Below are 12,481 nucleotides of genomic sequence, written 5' to 3' on the forward strand. Positions count from 1 at the left end.
TAAGGCGAGGAGTCAAGGAAACCCTAAACAATACCCCGTCCACCTACTCCAAAAAGGAGAGGACGGGGAACCCCCAGAGAGACTTCCCACGCGAACTGTATAGATTGAAAAGAAATATTGCAACATTGAGCTATGTAACACTTGGGTTAGGACTCTCCGAGGAGGAGGCTCTGAACCAATACACACTCAATAATCGAATTGAATCGAATACACATACAATAGAGCATAACTCCTTTTTGAAGTTCTACTCACCTTGACAATCTGAGGAGGAGGCTCCCTCACTGGGAAGGAGGGTCCGAACTCACAGAAGGCACTTCTCCCTGAGGAGGAGCTTCATGAGGAGGAGACTCTGACAACTCCCTGAAACAGATCCATAACATGGAACCTGAACAACTCACAGAAGTCTTACCAATAGAAACGCGCTCAGTGACGTACTCTATGGCGGGGGAATTTCCGCGGTGCATACGCCCAATCTTTCAGAGCGTGGGACCAGGAAACTCCCCCCCCCCTACCCTGTAACGTGCCGAAACAGCAACGTGACAGGAACCCTGAAGGACAGGGGGTTTTAACCCCTGACCAATCAGAAAAGGGGAGGAAAGGTTTACCAGTTCACCCATTTACAACCCCTGATACGATGTAATGACAACGTAGAGCCATGACCCAGTCATAGCATGCTACATGAAGCATTTAACAGCTTCACATAGCTCATGTGCTAACCTGCTATCTGATTTTTACTAAGGAAAAAACACAGAACAGAGAGGGCCCCTTTAAGAGCCCCGGTACCAGACTTACACATGTGCTTCTGTGGGCCAAAACCTAACCCAGTTGTAGATCTCAACGACACACACAACCCTTCATCACAACAAAAAATGGCTAAAGTACACTCTTACTACAGAGGACCGCTGTTTTTCATAACGAGAGAGACATAAGTCCTTGATTGCATATTGGCCACAGGCCTTGCTAAGCACACATGAAAGTGACCAAACAACCTTTTCCCTAGGAAAATAATCGTTTCTCAAGCAGACGCACAACCCCAGCAGCTTAAGCTGAGGGTTACATCGTATCCCCACAAACACAGTGACACAATATATTGTAAACATGTCTGAGAGGAGGGGGGGGAAGCCCCAGGGAAAAACCGGGGGGGTCACCCCTCCTACCTTACCCTTGATATGACCAGGTTGAACAGGTACCCCTGTTAATATGTGAACATGCTGTTCATTGTCATCACAGGCTGAGAAAAGGATTCATTCCTCAATCACATGTCACTAAGCATAGCTTCACAGGTTAATTAACCCACTTAGTTGTGAGTTCACCCACGTTACAAACGTTACATGAACACACATGTTCTCATCACAACTAACCAGTTCATTTTTACACATGTAAAAAACAAACGCTGATTTTCTATGTAGAGAGAAGCTATACCAGTGAAAAGACAATTCACACACAACACGCGTCGTATCCTCAATGTATTGCAGCAACACACGTTTTGGAAAACATCGTTATTACAAAACATTTAGAAGGGAAGGAAAAAAGAAGTGTTTAAAGTCCGGTCAGGACTCCTACCTCCACCCTGAGCGCAGGCCGAGAGGACTTAAGACATATCTCCAGCACGTTCAGGACTCAGAGTGTACTTGTCATAGATTATGTCTCAGTGGTTCCAAGATAAGTCTTCCAGAATATATCTTTGGAAAATTTTCGGGAATGAGACCCAATACTGCTACATCTATACATTTAGGACATACCAGATTTAACTGTACATTGGATTATCGATGAAACCGAAACAAGTAGGCTCCCTTAAAACGCTAACACTGTTAAACATTTTTAAATACAGTGGAAGTTAAAATAAGAATATGACTTGGCCTGAAAAAATCCCTGAAAACAGCACATTTCACCTTCTCGTATTCCAAGCTGTCATCCATTGGCAATGAAGCACATGCCTCCTGCGCCTTACCAGTGAGCTTGCATTGCAATAAAATTGCCCATATGTCCACTGGCCAATGCAGGGCACGCGCTATATGCTCAAAAGCAGAGAAATATGCTTCTACCTCAGACTCCCAGAAAATGGGAACCAGAGAAACATGCTGGCTAATGTTAAAGGGCGCCTGGGAGACTCCAGTTGAAGAGGAGGTAGAGCTACCACTCTCCAACTCCAGCTTCCTTATAGTCAACTGGAGCTCCCTGTCCTTCTCCTCCTTCTCCTTCAGCCTCTCTCTCTCCTCCATCTCCTTTCTCTCCAGCCTGTCTCTCTCCTCCTTTCTCTCTTCCCTGTCTCTCTCTCTCTCTCTCTTTCTCTTCCCTCTCCTCCCTTCTGTCTTCCCTGCTCTCCCTCTCCTCCTTTTCTCTCACCTCCCTGTGCAAAACCGCTCTCCTCCATCTGGAGACGGGTCAAACGCAGCTCAGAGCGTGCGCTCGATTTACGAGTAGAAGAAGAAACAGAGGCAAGTCCTGAGTGTACAGAGCTATCACTGTCATTCTCCTCAGCCTTGGTAGTGCTACCATTTTCTTTTTGTATTGCACCACCGTTTTGGTCTAAACCACCAGTGTCTCCTGTAGCCATTGCGAGCCATTCCGCTGGGCTATGGGTGAACTGAATATATTTTGATCCAATAAATTCCCTACCACAGAATATGACTATGCCACAAAAATACCCTGCGCTCCCGTAGCAACCCACAATACTACCCAACAAATCAGACTTCAATAAGCCCTACAAAACAGTCACTCACCTACAGTACTCAACAATGTCCGTGCGCAACACTTAACAGCCACATTCGATACACAACATAACATTCATCCACATTCAACCTAACAAATTCGATTTAATGACCACATCTAACATTCATGAAAACAATAAATGTTGGTCCTAACCACCTAACTAGGATCACCTGGGTAACTATAATTACCCTTTCTAAACTACTCCCCTAGCGGGATGAGGACTACACATAACTTCAGTCGCTTACCGATTTCATTGCGCACTCCACCGGGTTACATGATGCGTCGCCCCCTCCCCCTAACCAAGCAGGTGATCCACCCTTTACCTATGTGGCACAAAAACGGATTGGTTAAGAGCATATATACAAGAACGGTTTACAACAATAAAGTGTGCAGCACGTAAATATGGATATATAACAATATTACCAAATGAAAAAACGCAACCTACCTGACACGCTTCAATTGACAAGTCCACATGTTATATAAAAAACAAGGAACTATACAATTGTGCAAATGAACGAGCCCCCATGTCATGTACAAAGGTCAGCTAAGATACTCGAAATGGAACGTCATTCCCGTAGATTTAATATCCGTATAGTGGGACTGGATGAATCAGTTGACTGCACAAACGACTCGTTCGCGACAGTCAGGGGTGTAAAGTACTTGAGTAATTGTACTTTGTTACAATACTTAAGTACTGTTTTGGGGGATTTGTACTTTACTCGAGTATTATTAGGCTTGTATACTTTGTACTTTTACTCCATTACATTTCAGAGAAAAAAAACATACTTTTTACTCCTTACATTTAAAATGCAGACCTACAAAGTACAAAGTACAAATCTCACAGGTCCAACCATTTTAATTAGTATATTTTAATTGTTTATCTGGCCGAACTAACGTTAACGACCGCAGGTAAACAGCCAATAAAATCCCCATCAATGGAAAATGAACTTGCCCATACCCATGCTGATTGGCCCTTGTGCAACACTAGAAAGCGGGGATCTTTGATTAAACACCTGCTATCAGAAGAATAGACAGTCTTTAATATTGTGATATTATTCAGGGTACTCCAGTATTCTGTTTTTAATATTGTGATATTATTCAGGATAATCCAGTATGCTGCCTTTAATATTGTGATATTATTCAGGATAATCCAGTATGCTGTGGTTAATATTGTGATATTATTCATGCTGTGATGTGAATGTCGTGCATGTTAGTTTACCTTCAATGGAGAAGTGCATTAAATAATTTGTATGCAAAGAAAAGTGTCCTCTGTTCTCTCATTTCAGCATTGTCTATCGCAGAACACATTCCATTGTGGGCAGAGTGTATGCTTGGTTTCATTCCAGCCTTGCCTAAACACCAGCTGATGATTTCACTAATTGGCTCACCTCTTCAACTAACTCACCTGGTGCAATGTATAGTTAAAATGTAAACTTGGCCCACAATGGAATGAGTTAGACCCCTGGTCTATCCCTTTAAAAAAATAAATAAAAAAATTACTTTTACTTTTTAGTACTTAAGTACATTTAAAAGTAGGACTTTTTGACTTTAACTCAAGTGTGTTTTTAGCCAGATACTTTGACTTTTACTTGAGTCAGATTTTGAGACGGTACCCATACTTTCACTTAAGTATAATTTCTGGGTACTTTTTACACCCCTGGCGACAGTGTTAGCTCAAATTCTAGGACCAGATATCCTCTCTACACCACCTATAGTGGATCAACACTACAGAATTGAGAATTGCATCCGAGACAACAACAACAATAAAGCGAGAGTGATTATTGCTAGCCTACATCAAACTGGAATAAGAGATCCGATTATCCGGGCGGCGCGAAAGAAGAGGGGAAATCTGCAACACAACGAGAAACCAGTGTTTTTCTACGAGGATTTTTACCGCGAGGTTGTATCCCTACGAGCCCGTTACAAGACAGTGATGTCTCGTCTTTTTGAGAAGAGGTTCCAACCTACACTACGCTACCCTGCGAGTCTTTCCATCATGGATAAAAATGGAATAAGGGTAAAGCTTTCCTCGCCTGAAGACGCAGAGGACGCGGAGGAGGCTAAATCTTATTTTTATTTTTTATTTTTTCATTACTTCGTTATAATTTGGACACCAAAAACGGCATCAAACAAGCTTTGATGACATTGATGTAGAGATAGGTCAATATGTGACGCTAGATACTCTATTTTTTAAAGTTCCGCTGTTTGGGCCCGCTAGATTTATAGGTTTTATGCAAGTCATGCTATGTTGTTGACATTTTGGAATATTCTGGACTTTTTCAACGCTCTGTATCATATCGGAATATTCTGGAATAATATCACCCTATGGCATGCAGAAAGCCCTGGAACATAAACAACAATTTGTGACCATACACAAGAATCATATCTGGAAGAACAACAACCTTTACAACGGAATACTGCCCACCCCTGTTTGGGGGACGAACTGCATACACGTATTTAAAACGATAGGTTATGAATATAACCGTAGTTCTATGAGTACTAGTGACGCTCAGCGTCATCTGCACACATCTCACTCCAGTGACGTGCACTGAATAAAAACTTCACAAATGCACCTTACATACCAGCATCCGTCTGGCCACACCCCCATCTGCTACCTACATAAGCAGGGGTGGGGCCACACACTCATCTCCTTCTCAAATTTCACCACAAGGCAAGATCAAAGGCTGCAGTGGCGTCTAGACGCTGAGTGTCACTAGTACTCATAGAACTACGGTTATATTCATAACCTATCGTTCTATATTGTACTAGCTTCCGCTCAGCGTCATCTGCACAACGGGAGCTGAGCGGGAGCTGAAGCTCGACAAATGTACCCCACTGAGCCCCCCCACAACCATCAGAACCGGGGAGGACCGAGCCCCCCGACCCTCCCTAATGGAGGGATACCCCCCCTATTGGAGGACGGGAGGGAGACGGATCCGACCGTGCGAAGAGGAACTCGAGCAAATCAACGCACAGGGTGAGCAGACCGTGGCTTGACCCCACGACTACGCACACGCACAACCCGCATGCCACCAGGGAACGAACGGATGGAACAAACCTTGTTACCGCCCCCAAAATCACAGGGTCAAGAGCAAACCCAACCCTGTGGCAAGGCCGTAGCAGCGGAGCGCAAAGGAAGACCCAGACCCAGAAGGGACTGGATCCCCCTGGAAAAAGGGGGCCCGGAGAGGCCAATGACGCCACAGCATCAAGACCTCACCAGGCGGTCACTAGTGACACCGCCCCCCACATCGCCAGCGTATTTGGACAGGGCCCATCCAAGAGCAGGCCCTTCCCCCCACTAGCACGCCGCCTGGCACACTGACCCTGACATACTCAGGCAGTCAGCATGGCTGTAACTCGAAGCACTCAAGAGGCTACAGTACAGCGGGAGCAGGCAGCGCACCGTGAAGACGACCTCCAGAAGAGGCCGATCCCTCAATCCAGGCAGCAGGCACTTGACCCGAGCCTGGAGCACTGCGGACGAGACAGGCGCCAAAGGGGTCAACTGAAAACAGCACCCCGGCGGAAGGGGCGTATGCTGGCATTGTTTGAGCACCATGTCAAAGCCTCCACCAAAAAATCCCAGACACTCTAGAGGGGCCGAGGCAGAGAAGGCTGACACGATTGGCAGACGTCATGAACGTGCAGGGGCACACTCAACCGGGTACCCGGGAGTTGACTCCGCTCCATCACACCAGTGAACCAACCACCCTCTTCATGCGGTGGTTGTTCCTATAACCCCTGAGGAAAAAACTCCAAAACACACCTGCGGGTAGACACTGGCTATACCGCAGTACAAGTGTTTCAGTTTTCAAAAAGGGGTTATCCCAGGCCTACAGGTCGACGAGGCCTACAGGTCGACGAAAACTACTTCGGACCGGGCCCGGCGGACCGGGACGTACACAGGGATGCCAGAGGAGTACTATAAAAACCACCTCAACAGCCCCCTCTCAGCCATGCGTAAGCGGGAGAAGAGAGGGGCGAAAAGAATGGAGAACCAAACCCCTTCAGGACAGCACAAGGTACAACATGTACCAACAACAGTGTCTCCATAACGCCCAACCCTGTGACACCCGGCATTTTTCCCCCTGAAAAAAGCACAAGTCCCTCAGGGTACCAGAACAGAAGATCTGCATCCCCGGCGGACAACGGGTTAACTGACCTGGACCAGCGTGACCAGAACCAGTCCCGTGCCCTAATCACGCCGACATCCCCACTCCAGGAGAGGGGGTAGGTACGCGTGTCGATCAAAAACATTATAGAGGGCGCCACCCAGACGGTCCTATTCATACCACGCTCAGTGGCCCACCCCAAGGGCGTGAGACACCTCTACCTATGCTTTGATCTATTCCGTTAACATCCCCCAGATATGAATGAGAATTCGTCGAGACCACCTAGTAAACTGGCGCTCGGAAGAGAAAAACTCCATCCCAGTTGCCCTATAAAAACGCTGTTTTATTAACGAGCAACCAAGGCGCACCAGCCTCATGCGTGATTCCTATCAGAAACACCCAGAGCCAGCACTATGTACACGTCAAGACCCAAAACACATCAATGGATAGTCTAACAAGACACCAGATACCGTTTCTCCAAGCCGCCTGGGGAACGACAAGAAGCCGCTTTTTAAATTAAAAATGTTTCAGAATTTTTCGCGGCTGAGGGAAACACCACCCCGTCAACCACACTTCATAAGAGGGGACGGTGAGCGACGTACCCCTATGACGGGGGGAAACCCATGACTCAACAGACCTGTAAGGCGAGGAGTCAAGGAAACCCTAAACAATACCCCGTCCACCTACTCCAAAAAGGAGAGGACGGGGAACCCCCAGAGAGACTTCCCACGCGAACTGTATAGATTGAAAAGAAATATTGCAACATTGAGCTATGTAACACTTGGGTTAGGACTCTCCGAGGAGGAGGCTCTGAACCAATACACACTCAATAATCGAATTGAATCGAATACACATACAATAGAGCATAACTCCTTTTTGAAGTTCTACTCACCTTGACAATCTGAGGAGGAGGCTCCCTCACTGGGAAGGAGGGTCCGAACTCACAGAAGGCACTTCTCCCTGAGGAGGAGCTTCATGAGGAGGAGACTCTGACAACTCCCTGAAACAGATCCATAACATGGAACCTGAACAACTCACAGAAGTCTTACCAATAGAAACGCGCTCAGTGACGTACTCTATGGCGGGGGAATTTCCGCGGTGCATACGCCCAATCTTTCAGAGCGTGGGACCAGGAAACTCCCCCCCCCCTACCCTGTAACGTGCCGAAACAGCAACGTGACAGGAACCCTGAAGGACAGGGGGTTTTAACCCCTGACCAATCAGAAAAGGGGAGGAAAGGTTTACCAGTTCACCCATTTACAACCCCTGATACGATGTAATGACAACGTAGAGCCATGACCCAGTCATAGCATGCTACATGAAGCATTTAACAGCTTCACATAGCTCATGTGCTAACCTGCTATCTGATTTTTACTAAGGAAAAAACACAGAACAGAGAGGGCCCCTTTAAGAGCCCCGGTACCAGACTTACACATGTGCTTCTGTGGGCCAAAACCTAACCCAGTTGTAGATCTCAACGACACACACAACCCTTCATCACAACAAAAAATGGCTAAAGTACACTCTTACTACAGAGGACCGCTGTTTTTCATAACGAGAGAGACATAAGTCCTTGATTGCATATTGGCCACAGGCCTTGCTAAGCACACATGAAAGTGACCAAACAACCTTTTCCCTAGGAAAATAATCGTTTCTCAAGCAGACGCACAACCCCAGCAGCTTAAGCTGAGGGTTACATCGTATCCCCACAAACACAGTGACACAATATATTGTAAACATGTCTGAGAGGAGGGGGGGGAAGCCCCAGGGAAAAACCGGGGGGGTCACCCCTCCTACCTTACCCTTGATATGACCAGGTTGAACAGGTACCCCTGTTAATATGTGAACATGCTGTTCATTGTCATCACAGGCTGAGAAAAGGATTCATTCCTCAATCACATGTCACTAAGCATAGCTTCACAGGTTAATTAACCCACTTAGTTGTGAGTTCACCCACGTTACAAACGTTACATGAACACACATGTTCTCATCACAACTAACCAGTTCATTTTTACACATGTAAAAAACAAACGCTGATTTTCTATGTAGAGAGAAGCTATACCAGTGAAAAGACAATTCACACACAACACGCGTCGTATCCTCAATGTATTGCAGCAACACACGTTTTGGAAAACATCGTTATTACAAAACATTTAGAAGGGAAGGAAAAAAGAAGTGTTTAAAGTCCGGTCAGGACTCCTACCTCCACCCTGAGCGCAGGCCGAGAGGACTGCAACACTGGTTAACGGGACACCGAAGTCAAACCCGGCATCTCCTGCGTTGGTGACAAGGGTAATGTCAGCTACGCCACCCAGCCGCCGTTTTCCATGTTGACGAAGTCCTCGCTGGCATGGCACCGGGTGTAGGGTCGACTAACATCCTCTGTCAAAGATGACGTCGTAGTCAGAGTGTTTAAGGCATGTTATAGTCACAGTAACGTTCAACAGTGTAGCATTAAGCTAACAGCCGCCCGACTGATAGCAACAAGCTAACGTTTCCTAGCCTAGTGAACGCAACGAGCTAGCGCCGCAGCTAACAGCTGACTGGCTAACAGTAGGCCACAAACTAGCACGCAAGCTAAGCAGCTATCACCTGAACTGTACACAACGACATAACAAGCCACACTTCAGAAAGGCCGCCGCCTGAAACCCCCCTCATCCTAAGAGAGAAGAGAAAAAGAAATGCCAAAACAGTTTTCAACTGTGATTTACCAGACATACAGCGGAGTCGGCTCAATTCCCATACGGGCTGCAGCCGACTTGAGCATGGAACTACCGATAAAGAAGATCCATACCCACATTCCCTCATGTTTTAGGGTGTACTCTCACATTCATGTGAAAGATGGGGCCTGCACGGGACAGAGAAGCATCCGCTTGTCCAGAGAATCCCGGGTTCAACCAGGTCTCGGTCGCGGCCCACTAGTTTGACCATCATGGGCGTCAGACCAGGATCCTCCGTCCGCCGCCTAAGAAGCCGAGCAGAGGACCCCAATCTGGGGCCGGCCTTCGTAAAATTGTCAGCTAATCCCCATAGCATTAACAGACAACTGGCAGTCGCAAGCAAAACATTACTCACCCAGCTCGGAAGCAACCAGTTTCTCACAACAGCCGGTGCCTCCCACAATCCAGCTGTATAACCGGAGGTTCAATACCTATCCAGCCGCAGCAAGGAGGACTGCAGGTGGGGAGTACATCAGCGACGCGAGCCCCTAATACGAAAAAGCCGGTGGAGGTCAGAATGATTATCATCTTCCAGACACTCCAGTGACGAAGACATTATCGCCGTATTTTCTCGAAAATAGTGAGAGAGAAAATAAAGATATAACGTCAACGTATCTCCTTGTTCTTCCTTTCTTCAGATAATACTTTCTTTCCCACGTCAAGTGATTGGTATACAGGCACTCTCTTGGGGTGAAATTTGAGAAGGAGATGAGTGTGTGGCCCCACCCCTGCTTATGTAGGTAGCAGATGGGGGTGTGGCCAGACGGTGCATTTGTGAAGTTTTTATTCAGTGCACGATACTGGAGTGAGATGTGTGCAGATGACGCTGAGCGGAAGCTAGTACGATATAGAACCTTCCTTTTCATCTAGGTGTTTAAGTTTGGCAAAGTTAGATTAAGATTTAAACAAATGTTCTCAATTTTTTGAGGTCTGTATAATTTAGTTCTATACATCTTTCTTATTATTCGGTGTGTTTTAACTTATACATGTTAGTATAAGGTTTAAGTGAATATACTATGATATTTGAGGCATATTTTTTATTTTAATTTTATTATTTTAACGGGAGAGTGGCTAAGCCACGGGTGACATTCTATTAAGGTAGAATTAAGAGTTTGAGATCCTATGGCAATTTGCTTAGGAAAGTTAAGGATAAATGGCTCATTCTGGGCTGACTGGCCGTGTAAGGGAGGGGGGGATTATATGTTTGGGTTTATATGTATGTTTTCAGGCTCGGCTCTCAACAGGACCTCAATAATTGGATATATATCTATTGTGAAGTGTTACTCCAGACGAATTATGAACAAGAATACAACAACATGTTTAGATTATGGCTAGTTTGAATATAATTATTTGGAATACTGGGGGACTAAATAAACAACACAAACGCAAAAGCGTGCTTACACTGATGAAAAGCAAACAGGTTGATGTGGCTCTTTTAAGCGAAACGCACTTTTTAGTGAATGACAATGTAATGCTAGCGGACAAAATATATCATAACATTAGCTACTCATCTTTTGGAACGAGATCCCGTGGGGTTGCTATAGTCGCGAAACGGAAGTTGAATATCAAATTGTTGGACGTATGGTCTGATGCGGATGGCCGAGTAACCATAGCTAAAGTAGAATACAGTAACAGAAAAATCGCGTTGGTAGCGGCCTATGCCCCAAATCTTTACGACGCTAACTTTTACGCTACACTCAGAAGAGCAATGTTGAACCTTCCTGAGTATTAATTTATAATTGGCGTGGATTTTAATGCTAATTGGGATCCTGTGATGGATAAATCTAATCCCACCATTTCCAATTATCAGAAACATGCATCTAATGCACTAAAGGATTGGGCCAAGAATACAGGTGTAAATGACCTATGGCGATTACTCAACCCAACAACCCGAGAGTACTCGTTTCGCTCTGCAAGACACAAGACATTTTCCAGAATAGATTATGTTTTTGCATCCCCTAGACTATTTGATAGCTATGATGTGGAAATGGTGCCCAATGCACTATCAGATCACAGCTATTTACTCCTGAAAGGTTCATTTGGTAGACTGTCATCCCGAGGCCCAAGATGGCGATTTAACTCGATACTGCTGAAAAACAATGAATACATAATACAATTCAAAGTTGAATTTATTAAATTCCTGCGGAGTAATGCGGATTCAGTATAGGATCCCAGAATGTTATGGATGTCGGTAAAGGGTTTTATCAAGGATTACACTACGGTCTTTGCCTCCAACCTACGCAAGAATCGTTGTTCCAAATTGGTAGTGCTGGAAACGCTCTACTTCTCGCTATTCTCCTCTTTACAACACAACTACTCAGTTCGATTGGAGACTCAAATGAATGTGTTCAAAAAGGAGATTAACTCCATTTTAAGACAACAATCTGAATTTCAAATACGTAGCACAAGACAACATTATTACTTTCATGGTTCTAAACCAAGTCACCTACTAGCTATGAAGATACGTTCAAACGCAAAATTTGCAGATATCCCTACTATTAAGGACCAACAAGGATTATTACAGACCCCAAAAAAATGTACGACACCTTCCGAGAGTTTTACTCCAACTTGTACAAATCAGAAATGGTTTTCGATCAAAATAAACTGGATACATTTATTAATCAAATTAACCTACCTAAACTCTCAGAGGAAGACGCTAAACAGTTAGATACACCTATTACACTAGAGCAGTGTTTCTCAAAGTGGGGGGCGCGCCCCCCAATGGGGGCGCAGAGGCATGACAGGGGGGGCCTTGAGATTTATATAAAAAAAAAAAAAAAACGTATATATATATTTTTTTGGATTACAGAAAATTATTACTAAAGTGCTATCTGTTGCAGCTGCACTGTTCTCCATGAAAATACCATTTCTCAAAATCTGAAAATCATTATTTAATAAAACACAGAAAAGGATCACCAAGTTACTATGGATAAA

Source organism: Notolepis coatsorum (genome assembly GCF_963971535.1).
Source record: "Notolepis coatsorum genome assembly, chromosome: 7".
Taxonomy (NCBI): Eukaryota; Metazoa; Chordata; class Actinopteri; order Aulopiformes; family Paralepididae; genus Notolepis; species Notolepis coatsorum.